The sequence below is a fragment of the Narcine bancroftii genome, chromosome 6, assembly GCF_036971445.1.
Source record: "Narcine bancroftii isolate sNarBan1 chromosome 6, sNarBan1.hap1, whole genome shotgun sequence".
In the NCBI taxonomy this organism is placed as follows: domain Eukaryota; kingdom Metazoa; phylum Chordata; class Chondrichthyes; order Torpediniformes; family Narcinidae; genus Narcine; species Narcine bancroftii.
Genome location: NC_091474.1, coordinates 141607925 through 141622699, shown reverse-complemented (window position 1 = coordinate 141622699; position 14775 = coordinate 141607925). Strand labels below are relative to the sequence as shown.

The following is a 14775-nucleotide window of genomic DNA, read 5'->3' as shown; positions in this document are numbered from 1 at the left end:
GCCTTCTCTCCATTGGAGAAACAGGACACAGACTGAGATATTGTTTTATTGAGCACCTTCACACTGTCCAGAGCATTGGCAGGGATATCCCAGTAGCTAGCCATTTCAATTCAGCATCCCACTCCTGCACTGACCTGTCTGTCCATGGTCTCATGCACTGCCACACCAAGGCCATCAGTAAATTGGAGGAACACCATCTAATATTCCATTGGAGCACTCTCCAACTGAATGGCATTGACTTAAACTTCTCCAGTTGCTGTTAGGCCACTTTCCTGGCTTCCTCTCTTCCCCATCCCTCTGTGTCCCTTCCTCCAGCTCTCCACCCCTTTCCCTCTCCATTCAGAGAGCTATTCCCACTCCCATCACTTATTTTTTCCTCCCTTGCGGCATCCCACCCACACCAACCCATGGCCTTTTGCCTGTAAGTGTGTGCTTTTCCCCCTGATCCTCCTCCACCATTTCATTCAAGCACCCACCTGCTGCTTGCTCAAATTGACAAAGGGCTCGGACCTTGGTCAAGGTTTGTATCTTTATCTTTGCTGAACAGAGAACTGCGGTGACTTGGTGAGTTTCTTCTGCATTTTTGTATAAACTTGAAAGGTTCTTTCCCATTCAATAATGTACATGCAGTTCCTGGGCCATACCATCACGGCAGAGGGATCCACGCCCGCGCTACGAAGGTCACCACTATCTAGGAGTTCCCACGTCCGGACAATCTCAAGGGACTGCAGGAGTTCGCGAGTATGGTCAACTTGCACAACCGATTCATCCCGGGAGCTGCGCGCATCATGCAGCCGCTATTTGCCCTCATCGCAGCCAAGCACAAAACACTTACCTAGACCCAAGAGGCCTGCAGCGCATTCAAGGCCACCAAGGATGCCCTCATGAAGGCTACCATGCTCACCCACCCGCATACCGACCTGCAAATGGTGCTCTCCGTCGATGCCTCTGCCACAGCCGTCAGCGCCATCCTGGAGCAGCCGGTGAATGGACAATGGAAGCCATTGGCATTCTTCAGCCAGCTTCTCCGCCCACCAGAGCACAAATATAGCGCTTTTGACCGTGAGTTACTGGGCATGTACCTGGCGGTGTGGCATTTCCGCTATTTCTTGGAGGGGAGGACTTTAACCATCTTCACTGACCACAAATCCCTCACCCCAGTGCTCACGATGGCGAAGGACCCCTGGTCGGCCTGCCTGCAGCGTCAACTCTCCTTCGTGTCGGAGTTTACCACCGACATTCGGCACAAAGCGGGGAAGGACAACGTGGTCACCGATGCACTCTCGTGACCGACCATCTGCACGCTGAAGCCTGGCCTCAACTTCGACCAGCTTGCCCGGAACCAGAAGTCCGACGAGGAGACACAAGCCTTCAGGACTGCCATCACTGATCTGCGAAGATCTCCCGACTCTGAGCAGCAGAAGCACCATCCTGTGCGATGTCTCCAAGAGCACCCAACGGCTAGTGGCACAGACAAGTCTGCCATCACATCTACAACCTTTTGCACCCGTCCATCAGGTCCACGGTCCGGATGGTGGCAGAGCGGTTCATCTGGCATGGGCTGCGGAAGCAGATCGCAAGCTAGGACAGAACATGCACCTATTGCCAGATGTCCAAGGTACACAGGCACACCAGTGTGCCCGTGCAAGAGTTCGAGCATGTCCAGGAACAGTTCAGCCACATTCACGTGGACATAATCGAGCCCTTACCCATTCCCCGGGGCAACCGTTACCTGTTCACAGTGGTGGACCACACCACTCATTGGCACGAGGCAATCCCGATGCTGGGCGCCTCCACGGACACCTGGTCCCGAGCGCTGTTGCACGGTTGTGTCGCCCAGTTTGCTGTTCCAAATCACCTCACCAGCGATCTGGGCACCCAGTTCACCTCTGCGCACAGCTTGCCAACAGGTTGGGGATCGAGCTACACTACACCACAGCCTATTACCCGCAGGCCAATGGGCTGGTTGAGCGTCACCTTAAGTTGGCATTTATGGCCCACCTCACCGGTCCAGACTGGGTGGACGAACAGCCTTGGGTGCTCCTGGGCATCCGCTCCATGCCCAAGGAGGATCTGCAGGCATCATCAGTTGAGCTGGTCTACGGCGCACCGCTGGCACTTCCTGGTGAGTTCATCAATGCGCCTCACAACCCCCAGTGGTCACTGCACAAGCTGCATCCCTACCTTCGGGCCCACTTGGACTCCTTTGCACCCCCACCGCCGCCCAGACACGGCACACAGCCATCTCATGTCCCCAGCAAGCTGCTTTCCGTGGAGTACATTTTTATTCAGCAGGGCCCACCCGTGGCACCACTGCAGAGACATTACGAGGGGCCGTACAAGGTTGTCCAGCATTCAGGGTCTACGTTCACGCAGGACATCAGCAGCAGGCGGGAACTGTTTACTGTGGACAGGCTGAAGCCAGTGCACCTCGACCCCACCAAACCAGTGATTGTGGCCCAGCCCAAGAAGTGAGGCCGCTCAGCTAAAAAGAACATTGACGTCATCTGGGGGGTAAGGGGGTTGTGTGGCGGCACACCACTAGGCAGGTGAACCAGCCCCGCTTGTAATCCACGCGGCGGGGCAGCTGGCCAAAATGGCACTGTCGGGGGTTTCCCCTTCTTCTCAGCACAGGGCTCAGAAGCCTGCACTGGGGGACCACGTGACGCCCGGGTGACGTCAGCGTCCCTCAGCGCGGTTCTCAGCCAGGTCCGGGCTGGGAGCACAAGTCCAGCCCAGCAGCCTGCAATAATCAGTTCTGCTCACTGAGTTCAACCCATCTGGTTGTGTGTTCTTTCAGTAGCAGTGTAGCTGCCACTTCTTCTTTTCTTTGGCTTGGCTTCGCGGACGAAGATTTATGGAGGGGGTAAAAGTCCACGTCAGCTGCAGGCTCGTTTGTGGCTGACAAGTCCGATGCGGGACAGGCAGACACTACAAGCTAATGAATTCAGAGCAGGTAGACAAGATAAGATCAGGAGGTCAGGCTAGGCATGTCCTCCACTCTCAGAGAGAGAAAAAAGAACAAATAAAAAGCTGAGCTAATGTTGCATATTGACGGCTGGTACAGATTGAAAAATCAAGTTAACTGAATTTATTGAATTTAATATCGAGTCCACAGCAAAAAAAAATGCATTTCCACTCAAATCTCATATGACTACCATCAGCAACCCCTCCCATTGAGCTCCCAAGGTCTGGTCTCCAGAACCTGCTACTGCTGCACTCACTTCCTCTTCCATTGTTGAAGACATCAGGTTGGTCACAATCTTTTTTTTCAATAGAAATAATGAGGGTTAAATGTGGACTGGATTGAAAAACAAGGAAATGGGGTAAAACAAACCAACAAGATGAAAATGCACACCCAATCAACTAAAATCATCCTCCAATTAATGGGTTCTCAGACTTTAATTGGAGCAAGTGAACAGATTCATCTGCTGTCGGTGTGGGCTTTGATGTTACCCACTGCTCTCTCTCCATCCTCAGTCCATCCTTTTCCATCTCCATCACGCCACACAATTATTTGTTAGTATATTCTATAATAGAAGGCTACTTCATATGCTGTTGTTGTTTGGAGCATTAGTGTCAGTGACAATCTCTATTTAGTTAAAGCTGTTAACCTACACATTTCTCAGAGCTTTTTAGGAGCTTTATCAAACACAAAATAACAGGCACTTGAGGAAATATTAGAGCAGGAGATCATAAATTTGTTCAAAAAGGTAGTCATTGAAGAGTTTCAAAACAGGAAAGAATGGGTGAAATGGAAGAGATTTCGGAACCAAGGTCGTTGGCAGCAGAAAGCATGGTTAGCTACTGGTGAAGCAGTAGCTTCTCTTGGAAGGACTATTTGGGGCCCTGAATGGTGGTGAGGGAGGAGGAAGTGGAGTATCTCCTGAGGTCACAGGGGTAGATGTCAAGGGGATATTTGATGGGGAGGGAGGAGTAGATGAGGGAGTCACAGACGGAAAATCCCTGCGGAAGGCAGAGAGGGGAATACATGTCTGGTGGTGGGATCGGGTCACATAGTAGGTGGCAGAAATGGCAGAGGAGGGTGTGGATGTGGAGGCTGGTGTGGTGATAGGTAAGGACAATGGGAAGTCCTTGTTACCTGTGAGGATGGAGGAACCAAAGCAGATATCCAAGTAATGAAGGATATGCGGGTGACGACCAAATTGATGGTGGTAGAGGGGAAGCCATATTATATGAAGAAGGAGGACATTTCTGATGATCTGTCTTGGAAGTCCTCATCCTGGGAGCAGATGCAATGGAGGTGGATAAATTGAGAGAAAGGAATGGAATCCTTATAGGATATGTAGAAAGTGGGTTTGTAGACAAGCAAGACAGCATAATTCAGAAGCCATTAAGATTACATTTGGTGATTTGAAACTATCTTTGGCAAGTGGCATGACAGATTCTTGGCCAGAAAGAAAACAGATATGAAGCTCTACACAGGCGAACAGCAGCTCAGATGTTGGCCCAGGCCTTTTCCCTTGTGGTTGTATCATCGGCTGCGTAATCATATGTGCACCCTTGAATTTGACACTTGACTTTTCACTTATTAGCTCCCTTGTCTTCAGTCATGATTATAGAAAGAAAATATTAGTACAGTTTAGATTCTCCAATGCCATAAAAAAGAATCAAATACCATACATTACTGATCTTATACTATTTTGGCCTTGGCTCATTTACTGCCTTGGAAATTAAAACATGCTGCCGCCTTCAGCAGATGTTCTGCTCATCTGCACAAAACAGCAGGTTAAAATTAGACCCATTGGTAATTTGTTGCCTTGATTCTAACTTCCTGCCTGTTCAGGCTGTGCCAGGCACACAAGATGAAATATCAACTCCTAAACCTTTTGGTTAAAATTGACCCTATCTACTATTTATGAATGGTATGATTTAGTTAATGCAAATTGTTATAACAATGGATGGATTCTATCTTAATCATGCCCTACATGTTAATGTTTAAAATACTTCATGTCACCTTTAGAGGCCTTCACTTACAGGCCTTATTGACCTCTGAAGAAGGCTGCAAAGATTGTGATTTTTAATGTTTTGTTCTATAAAAGAGATTGTGACATACGAGTTGCCAAATTTAGAAACATTAATGGATCCATTGCCTTGTCCATTAACCTCAAAGCAGCAAAGTCATGTCTAATATTCTGCATTAAAGGAAATGATATTTCACCATGACAACCATTCGCAACAAATAATTAAGTATTTAATATAACATTCTAGTCATGAAAAATTATAATTTCACAATTGATAATGCATTAAACTATTCAACTTTATTATCTATCATAAAGAGAAATATAGTTTTGTGAAATAAATGTGATTTTAATGGTACAAATGGGGTAGTTATGGTTATTAGTTCTGACTTTTTCCAAAGACAGTCACATATCCTACTGGGAGAATATTATGAAAAATCTAGGGGGAAAATTAACTATAAATGCATTCCTTCAGTTTGTGGATTGCCTCCAGTCACACTGTCTGCAGCTTGTAACACTCAATAGTCAGGCCAATATAAATCACTTGCAAATTGCACCACAGGAGAGTTTTGTTCTATTGTGGGTAATTGATTGAGCACAAATATATCTACTGAACAATTAAGACAAAAAATATTGATGAGCAATCCTTCTGCACTAAGAGCCTGGTGAAATAGTCAGCTGAAAAAGCAGATCCAACATGCAGGAATATGTCTAAGCAGTGAAAGATTGAAATACAACCAACTAAGATACATTGGGCTGTTACCTCTAGTAGCCCATCAATCAACAGAAGAGTTTTATCCAATCCACTTCCAAACGGTTACTCGCTTAGTCAAGAACAACATTGACCTCTGGGACATTTGATACCTGAAAACATGCATTTGAACATTCGTGATGTATATATTTCACGAGAAATGTTTCCATCTCACCCTTTATCTGACTTAATGTTAGGTGTAACTAACCATTATATTGAATGTGGAGTCACACTTCTAAGAGGTACCGGATAACAATAATGGTTGTCTAAAGCTTAGTGCCAAACACCACCCACCAGTAGAAGAGTTTCCACAACTCTTTGTCAACCTTCTCACCAAGACTCATGACTATAGGGTCATGTTCTTCCTCACTATCATCTCACCATCTTGTCCCACTAGGGACAATTAGCCTTAGCCATGATCTCTATGTACAGTCCATTCACTGCTTCTCCCAATGGCTTTTCTTCCATGTCCCATCCATGCATCCATACCTTCTCTGTCCCTCTTGTGCACATTGCCAGGCCTCCCCTTTTCAAATGTGGTGCTGTCCCCTGTTCTCTGCCAGATCCACTCTCTTAGCTCCAGGTCTCCGATACATCAAGGTGGCTTTCTCACTTCCCTGCATAGGTCCATCCAGGACATCTGTGTTTCACAGGACTCACCCCTCCAACCCCCATTTCTCTTCCTCTGCCATAGATGCCACCACATGAATGCAGCTCTTTACGTCTTCACTCTACCCTGAATGCCTTTGTTCAATGCCTTTCAACAACCTCTGGGATACCTCACATGCCCTCCACCATTTTACAAGTTCCAACTCCCTGGCCCCAACCACCTCATCTTCACCATGGATATCCAACCATTCTATGTATCTGTTCCCTTTTATGAAGGTCCAAGGGCTTTGCAGATTTTAGAATAAAGACTCAACCACTTTCCCTCTACTATCTCTCTGCCACAAGGAAGGATTTTTTCTTACCCTGATCAACTTTTCTAATCAGTCTCCTTTTCTTGAAATCAAAGATGTAGCCATCGGCACTCACATAGTTCTCATCTCCAGTTCTTTTTGTCAGCTGGATGGAAAATTCCTTGTTCCAAACCTTCTCTGACATCCTCCCCAACTCTTACCTCACTTCATCAATAACTACAATAGTGCTGGTTCCTGCATTCAGGCAGGCCTCATCAATTTTTAACCAGGTTTGCGACCAAAAATCACCCTGTTCTCAAATTCACCTGGACCACTTCTAACACATTGCTATCTTTTCTGGATATTTCTGTCTCTTTCAGGACACAAACTATTATAAAACTGCTAACTCCCACATCGACCTTGATCACACCTTCTCCTACCGCGTCTCCTGTATGAAAGCTATATCTTTTTCTTACCACATTTGTTCTCAGGATGAGACTTTCCTTTCCAAGACTTCTGAAAGGACTTCCTTTTTAAGGAAACGTGGCTTCTACTCTGCTGTCGTTGACTGTACCCTCACATGGAATTCCTCTATTTTTCCATATGCCTGCGCTCATCCAGTTTCTCCTGGCCATCTCATTCTCAGCTTTCTGTGCAAAGAACCCAATCTTATAAACAAATTTGATAGCTCCGTATCATGAGGTTCAAAACTCATTTTCCTAGCTCTGGCCCATTGATGCAAGTTTCTGTATATCAAGTTACATGACTGACTAATCTCATCCCCAAGTGAGCCAGTGAACCTCTTAAAGCAAGGTGTCTGTTACCAAGTGAGTCATAGTTTGGTCTCTCAAGTAATTTCAGTTTCTGTTCTACTACTTTTGTTTTGGGTGCAAAACAAGTGGAAGAACAAGAGAATGATTCTGTTCATGTGGTTTTTGAGGAACCAATCTGGCCATCGATGAAAGGTGAAGATAAACTGATAGTTCTGCCTCCAAGAATCATATTGCCTAGCACTGGTTTCCCTGCACCTATCCTCCTTCCACCTGAAGATTACTTTGCCTCCTCAGCTCCACAGCCAGGTAGCTAGTCCTCTTTAAAAGATCTGCAACATTTCAGAGGAAAGGACATGGCAAGTAACAGGAAGAGGCATTTGTGGAATTGAATGAGGATCTTTAAGGTCCATTTAGAAGAGTACAGTAGTTTAAATGGTTTCCTAAGAAGTAATTCTGTAAAACCTCAATGACCTTCATTTATTTGAGTTAGTGCTGCACCACTCTGCCTAGAAGCAGTGGCTCTCAACCCTTTTCTTTCCACTCACATACCACTTTAAGTAATCCCTATGCCATCGTTGCTTTGTGATTAGTAAGGGATTGCTTAAAGTGGTATGTGAGTGGGAAGATAAGGTTGAGAATCATTGCTCTCGACCTAATTGTTATTGAAATATTTTGCTTGAGAAAAATTGTCATTGGCCCATTTCCTTTGGAGTTATGAAACCGTGCACATAACAAGTCAATTAGGACAATTAAAACAGTGATTTTCAAACTTTCCCTTTCCACCCACATATCACCTTAAGCAATCCCACAGAGCACCTATGGCATAGGGAATACTTAAAGTGGTATGTGAGTGGAAAAAAAAAAGTTGAGAACCACAGGCTAGAGAAAGATGCAACTTGTGTTGGACTCTTTAATTAGTGACTATGAATTCAGTTTAAATATAACAAGGTGACTGGGAGGTGGGGGAGCTCCTTTTGTTTACATCAGAACTTGCTCAAAAACTGCCTGTCAGACTTTGGATTTGATCAGATCTTACAGTGCAGGGTTAAACCCAGGCTTTGCTGTTTACTTGGGTGGATATGAAATTATGAAATATTCAAAGACAAACCTTGCTGCATGGAGCTTTGATTGCTGTATTCTCTACATTCAATGTATAATTGGTTGTAAAATGGTCATGAAATGAGGAAATTGAAAACATCATTTGAGTTTCCTGTAGGCAGCTTTGAGCACCAGGAGGGTCTGAAATTAGACAGGAAAGTCAGGGTAAACAGATTTTAAATTTTCTGTGTTGAACTTCCTTTTCAGATGTTCTTACTTGATTACCCTCATTCTTATTTACATTCAATAGAAAAATTCACTGGTCAATAATGGCAGTGCAAAGCCAGTTCATTTTGTATCCAATTTAATGGGCACATTTTATGACCACTTGTAATGTGTTATGTTTGCATGTTTTTAAATTTGGACACAGTAACAGGCCCTTCTGGCCCACGAGCCCATGCACTCAAATACACTAATTAACCTCCAATCTCCGTACATTTTATTGAAGATACCTGAGCACCTGAAGGAAACCCACACAGACACAAAGAGAACATGCAAACACCAGCAGATTTGAACCCAGATTGCTGGTGCTGCAATGGTGTGCTCTAACCGCGAGGCCAACCATGCCACGATTTCTGTGGTGAAATGTCGTTCAGTCAATTCATCTGTAACTCTTCAAAGCATATAATTAATATTTCTGACAAACGAGAGACTGCAGATGCTGAAATCTGAAGCAAACCATAATCTGCTGGAGAATCTCAGCAGGTCCAGCAGCATCAGTGGGGGAAAAAATAATTGTCAATGTTTCAGGCCAGTAGACTTGGAGGGTTCCAGCCTGAAGCATTAACAATTCCTTTGATTTTGATTAATCTTGCATGTTATTTAACTGGCATTTTTGGAGCATATCACTGGAATAAATCATCTGCTTGACTGACAGTCAGAGCTTTTTTCTATGCAGAAACGCTAAATTAGAAGGGTGACATCCTTCATTGTGTGGTGTGTGCTGTCAATCACCTGTGATATGTTAGCATGGGTCGCTGTAGGGGCAGTAGAGGCTCACATAGATTCAATGACGACACAAGCTGTAAGGCTCAATAGGTTGAGGCAATACCTGCAAGGTGAGTCAACAATATGGGTACAAGACTCTCAGATAATCATGCCAAAGTATGTAAAGTGATGTAGTCTTGCAGGTATAATCCAATACAGTATATAATTCAATAAAAGTGCAGGAATAGAAATCCTAATTGACTTCCTTGGCTAAATTTATGACATGCACATTTAGGGAACAACATTTCAAGAAAGAACTTGCTTTTATTTTAATTCATTTAATGACATGGGGAAGCTCCAAAATTTTGCACGGAAAATGCAATCTAAGTACTTTTTAAGTGACCAATGCAGAAGGTGTAAAGTGATATGTTTTGGTGAGAAAAACAAGGCTCTTTAATGCCAGCATGATCCAGTGGCATGGATCAACACAAAAGTTACTAGAGCTGGGAAAGGTGTTGGGTTCACCTTGACCAACAAGGAATACAAGTCATTCCTCAAGTTCACATTTGGTCTCACCTTAGCTATAGACGAGGCTGATGACAAATGTGGGAATGGTGGAGGGGAATTAAAATGATTTTGACCTTATCTGCAGATTTGATAACAATGTGTTTCAAGTCCTTAACGTCCAGAGCACACAGAGAGGAGCAAGTTTGATCATAGAAAAACAATGTACATCACTTAACTTTAAATTTTACAGCATGGTCACAGGCCCTTCTGGCTCCCAAGCTCATTCCCTCAAAATACACCAATTAACTTACAAGCCCCATACGTTTTGAAAGGTGGGAAGAAACTGAAGCAACCAGAGGAAACCCATGCAGACACAGGGAGAAAAAGGTACAAACTTCTTACAGGTAGTGCCAGATTCAAACCTGGGTTGCTCGCACTGCCACAGTGTTATGCTAACCACTACTTTAACCATGCCTCCCTACTACGCTAACTGTGCCACCAGCAGTTAGTGATGAATGGGCTGGGAGAAAGCCAAGGAGGGGACAAAATGGATGAGGAATTCTGCAGAATCGGTCCATTGTTTCCATCCATACTATCCAGATGTTCCCTATTCTTCTCTTTTCACAATTCTATTTTTTTTAAATCAGCAATCCCAAACATTATTTATTTTTCAAAAGATGCTGCCTGGTTCCCATGTTCTGATTTTAAATTCAAACTGAGAGCCTGCCTAAGGAGCCATGCATCATACAGGACCCTTATCACAACCTCGTTTCACTACTACCTGGAGATAAGAGGTTAAAAAAAACTCTGAAATCCAGCACCTCTAGGTTTAAGAACACATTTTATCTGGCTGCTCTCTTGAAACTCCCTGCCATACATTAACCCTAAACACAAACAAATCTGGATTTGCCAAAATGCCTGAATGCAATATTGAAATATCACTTGTTTTTTCTTGCACTGACTGCAACTGTGTATATTTATCTATTTATCCTTTTATACAGCAAAATCCTTGTTATCCAGAATTCACACAACCGACAAAACAAATCACAGAAAATAAATGGGTAAAAATACCAAAGTTTAGAATTGCCTCGTCTCGCCATTAGTTCTCCATTCATGACACCCACAGTCTCAAACAACCGGCAAACTCGCTTATACGGCATCTAACAATCCCTGTAGGGCAGGGGTGTCAAACTCAAATTCACCGAGGGCCAAAATTAAAAACTTAGACTAAGTCGAGGGCCAAACTAAATATTTATTGAAAATTTTCAACAACATCTGCATGTTTTCTCTTCTTTCAACATATGTAATGTTAAACTTTTTCTTATTAAAATAAATGTTTAACAATAGTTTTGGTTAAACTCTTTCCAGAAGAAGCATATTTCTTCACGCAGCTCAAAGCATCTCTTCAGTACTTTTCCTCGGCTAACCCATCGCACCTCTGTGTGATAGGGCACGTCTCCGTATTCTGACCCTAACTCCTCCAGAAAGGACTTGAACTGGCGGTGATTTAAACCTTTGGCTCTTATGAAGTTAACTACTCGAGTTACAGTGTTCATAATATGCTCCATTTTCAAGGCTTTGCTACACAAGGCTTCCTCGTGGATTATGCAGTGGTAAACTGTAAGCTCACCTGCATGATTCTCCCGCATCTTCTCCCGAATCCTGCCCACCAGTCCACTTTTCTGACCGCACATCGCAGGCGCACCATCTGTCATTAGTCCCACAAGTTTATCCCAAGGCAGCATTATTTCATTGAGACATTTGGACACCTCCTCGAAGATTTCTTTTCCTGTGGTTGTGCCATGCATGGATTTTAATCCTAAAAGTTCCTCTGTAACGGAAAGTTTCGTGTCCACTCCACGGATGAATATTGATAGCTGGGCAGAATCTGATGTGTCGCTGCTCTCGTCTACAGCAAGTGAGTATGCCATAAAATCTTTCCCCTTCTCCTTCAGTTGTTCTTCTAGATTAGTAGCAAGCTCACAAGCACGCGCAGCCACGGTGTTTCTGCTCACGTTCACATTTAAAAACGCTTGCTTTTTATCTGGGCAAATGACATCGCAAACTTTGAGCAGGCACTTTTTAACAAACTCTCCCTCCGTAAAGGGCCTGGCTGATTTGGCGATCTCTGCGGCCACAATAAAACTAACTTTTACAGCAGGCTCACTTTGGGATTCTGCTTTGGTGAACATAGTTTGCTGTAAAACCAGACTTCTTTTCATCTCCTCCACCTTCTGGAGCTTTTGCTTCTCGTTCAGAAAGGTCCAGCGGGCCAGCTCTAATACATATTTGATATGATCTTGCGGGCCAAATATAATTATATCACGGGCCAAATTTGGCCCGCGGGCCTGAGTTTGACATGTGTGCTGTAGGGGATTTATTTGTATTATCCCTTTTTCATTCTTGGTATATCGTGGTAATTTAATGCATACAATTATGGTTGGTGTGCGTTCTGCATCTATGTGGCTGCTGGAAAGAATTTCAGTCTATCTGTCCATTGTACTTGAGTGTGACAGTAAACTCTTTCCTTATTATTCCTTGAATTTTCAGTAACTGCAATTTTCACTTTAAGATCAAGACTAGTTTTCTTTCAGGAGTGAACAAAGGAGCTGGAGGGACTCAGCAGGTCAGGCAGAAACAATGGAGAAAAATGGACAGTCAATGTTTTGGTCCAGGATCGTTGATCAAGACTCAAGTCAGCCTTGATAAAATGGCCCCCACCCAAACCATTGACTAACTATTTCTCTCCAAAGGTTCTGCTGGTCTTGTTAAATCACTTCAGCTTTCCTGAATTCACCGAGGATTCTCGCAACTGCAGTTTTCTCTTTCAGGAGGTTGTGGGAAAACGTGCAAATATTTGTGGTAAGAAGGAATCATTTTCCTTTTCATTTTTCTCTATCTGGGTAATAGAACTGAAGTACAAAGGTGAAAATTGATTGTACCAGTTATTCTGCAATGGCTGGTTACAAAATATAATGGCTGAACAGCTCCTAGTTGGCTCATCAGGTTTTCACAAGATAAATTGGAAAAACATACAAATGTACATGTAAAAGGGACATCACAAGGGGTTATTGCCCATAGTCTAATCATACAAGTGCATAACCTGGAAGAATTTGTATCAATTGGCTACATTAATGACTGGTGTTGGGGGGTGGGAAGTATAAAATCAGTGGTGTGGGCTTCATGAAGATCATTATACAGATTAAGACATGCATTTGCACATATGTATATAGAATGTGAACATATCACTGCATTCTCAACCTTAACAAAAAGTTCCTCAACAAAAATTTACTTTTATTTAAGTCGCTACACTTTTCTTCAGTATCATAGAACTGAAATTGGATTTGTTCCTGTGTGAAATGGATAACCACAATTTCTGTGTACCTTTTTATTCCAGAATATCAACCTGGTGCAAATCATCCTTCAACCCAAGGTGACTCAAACATCAGTGGGCACTGAATGACATGGGACATTATTTTGGAGTTCGTGGACCTTGATGTCCTGGTCTTTCAAAATTATTAGGCTCTGTTGAGCTAGGGTGACTGCAACCATCTCAAATCTCCAGACCCCCCCTCTAGTTTTTTTTATCATCCCTAAAAAAAATCCTGATAACCCCTCTGTAACAGTTCCTGATCATAATGCACCTCTCTTCCCGCCATTTGGCCATTTGCCAATTCCGCAAACGAAGTATTCAGTAGCAGGTTATCAGCTAAAACAATCATTGTCATCTTACCCCACCATCTCCCCCCACAGCCCCTCCTCTGCTCACTGCTCGATCCATCTGTGCATGAGCAGTTATCACTCCCTATCTTATAGTGTGCTGATGCTGCCATCTAGTGATAGTAATACTGGAGCATCAATGGCTTTGAAACCCAATGGAAATTTCAGCCAAATACAGGGAAGAGTTGCGTTGAAAACATTGAGGACATACAGACGATATCAGAAAACCAAGTAAGCAACACTTCGACACCTCTTAACCTATCTACTGGATTATTTCAGCCAACAAACTCAATTTATAGGACTGATGAGCTGCCACATATGGATCATGCCAAATGGAAAACAGTCTCTCACCAGCCTCATACAATTTTAGACATTACTATCAATCCTCCAAATTAAAGTTGTTTAGAATTAATTGATTCCCCACCCCACTCATTGGTCATTTGTGAGATCTGTTTGACTTTTCAGTCTCACTGGAGCTCCTGGCAAAAGTTATTAGGATATTTCCTGTTTGTCTGGCCTCAGGCAGAAGGAACTGCCATTGCCATTTGTTGATATCATTTAAATTGGTGTGTTCCAAAAAGCTATGATAGGCATCAGTGCAAAAGAGAAAGGAGCTGGAATAGACTATTTGCCACCAAAGTGTGCTGTCCCATTCAAGATCATGGCTAATCTACAACCCCAATTCTATTTTCATACACTATTCTCATTTATTTGATTCCTTTCCTAGCCATAAATACACCTGCTTTGAATGATTTAGCCTCCACATGGTAGAGAACATTAAGATTCTCCACCTTCTGAATGAAGACAATTCTTCTCATCTCTGACCCTAATTGGCCAAAGGCTTATTTTGAAATTGCAAGCTCTAATTCCAGACTCTTCAATTAGGAAAATATTCTCTACACCCACGGGAAATATCCATCTCAGAATTTTGTACATTTCGAGGCCACCTTTCATTCTTCTAAAAACTTAAAAGAGGCCGAGCTTATACTCTTCATAATATTGACCTGTTCATCCCAGCAACTAGTTGAGTGAATCTTCACTGCTTTTCCACTACAGGTACTCCCTAACTTACAACCGTAATTGGGATGGAAGGAGTGGTCCTATCTCGTAATGGATTT

The 14775-nt window shown here is 43.5% G+C and overlaps 1 long non-coding RNA gene across 8 annotated transcripts in view; it reads right to left on the bottom strand.

The window, feature by feature from the left end:
- LOC138736542 (uncharacterized) overlaps positions 1-14775 on the bottom strand; it is a 492063-nt gene that overhangs the window by 470928 nt on the left and 6360 nt on the right. The window contains exon 3 of one of the 8 annotated variants that reach the window (XR_011340384.1): positions 8514-8644. The exons of the other annotated variants lie outside the window; for them this stretch is intronic. This is a non-coding gene — a long non-coding RNA (uncharacterized lncRNA). The remainder of the gene's footprint in view (positions 1-8513; positions 8645-14775) is intronic. 8 annotated transcript variants of the gene reach the window in all.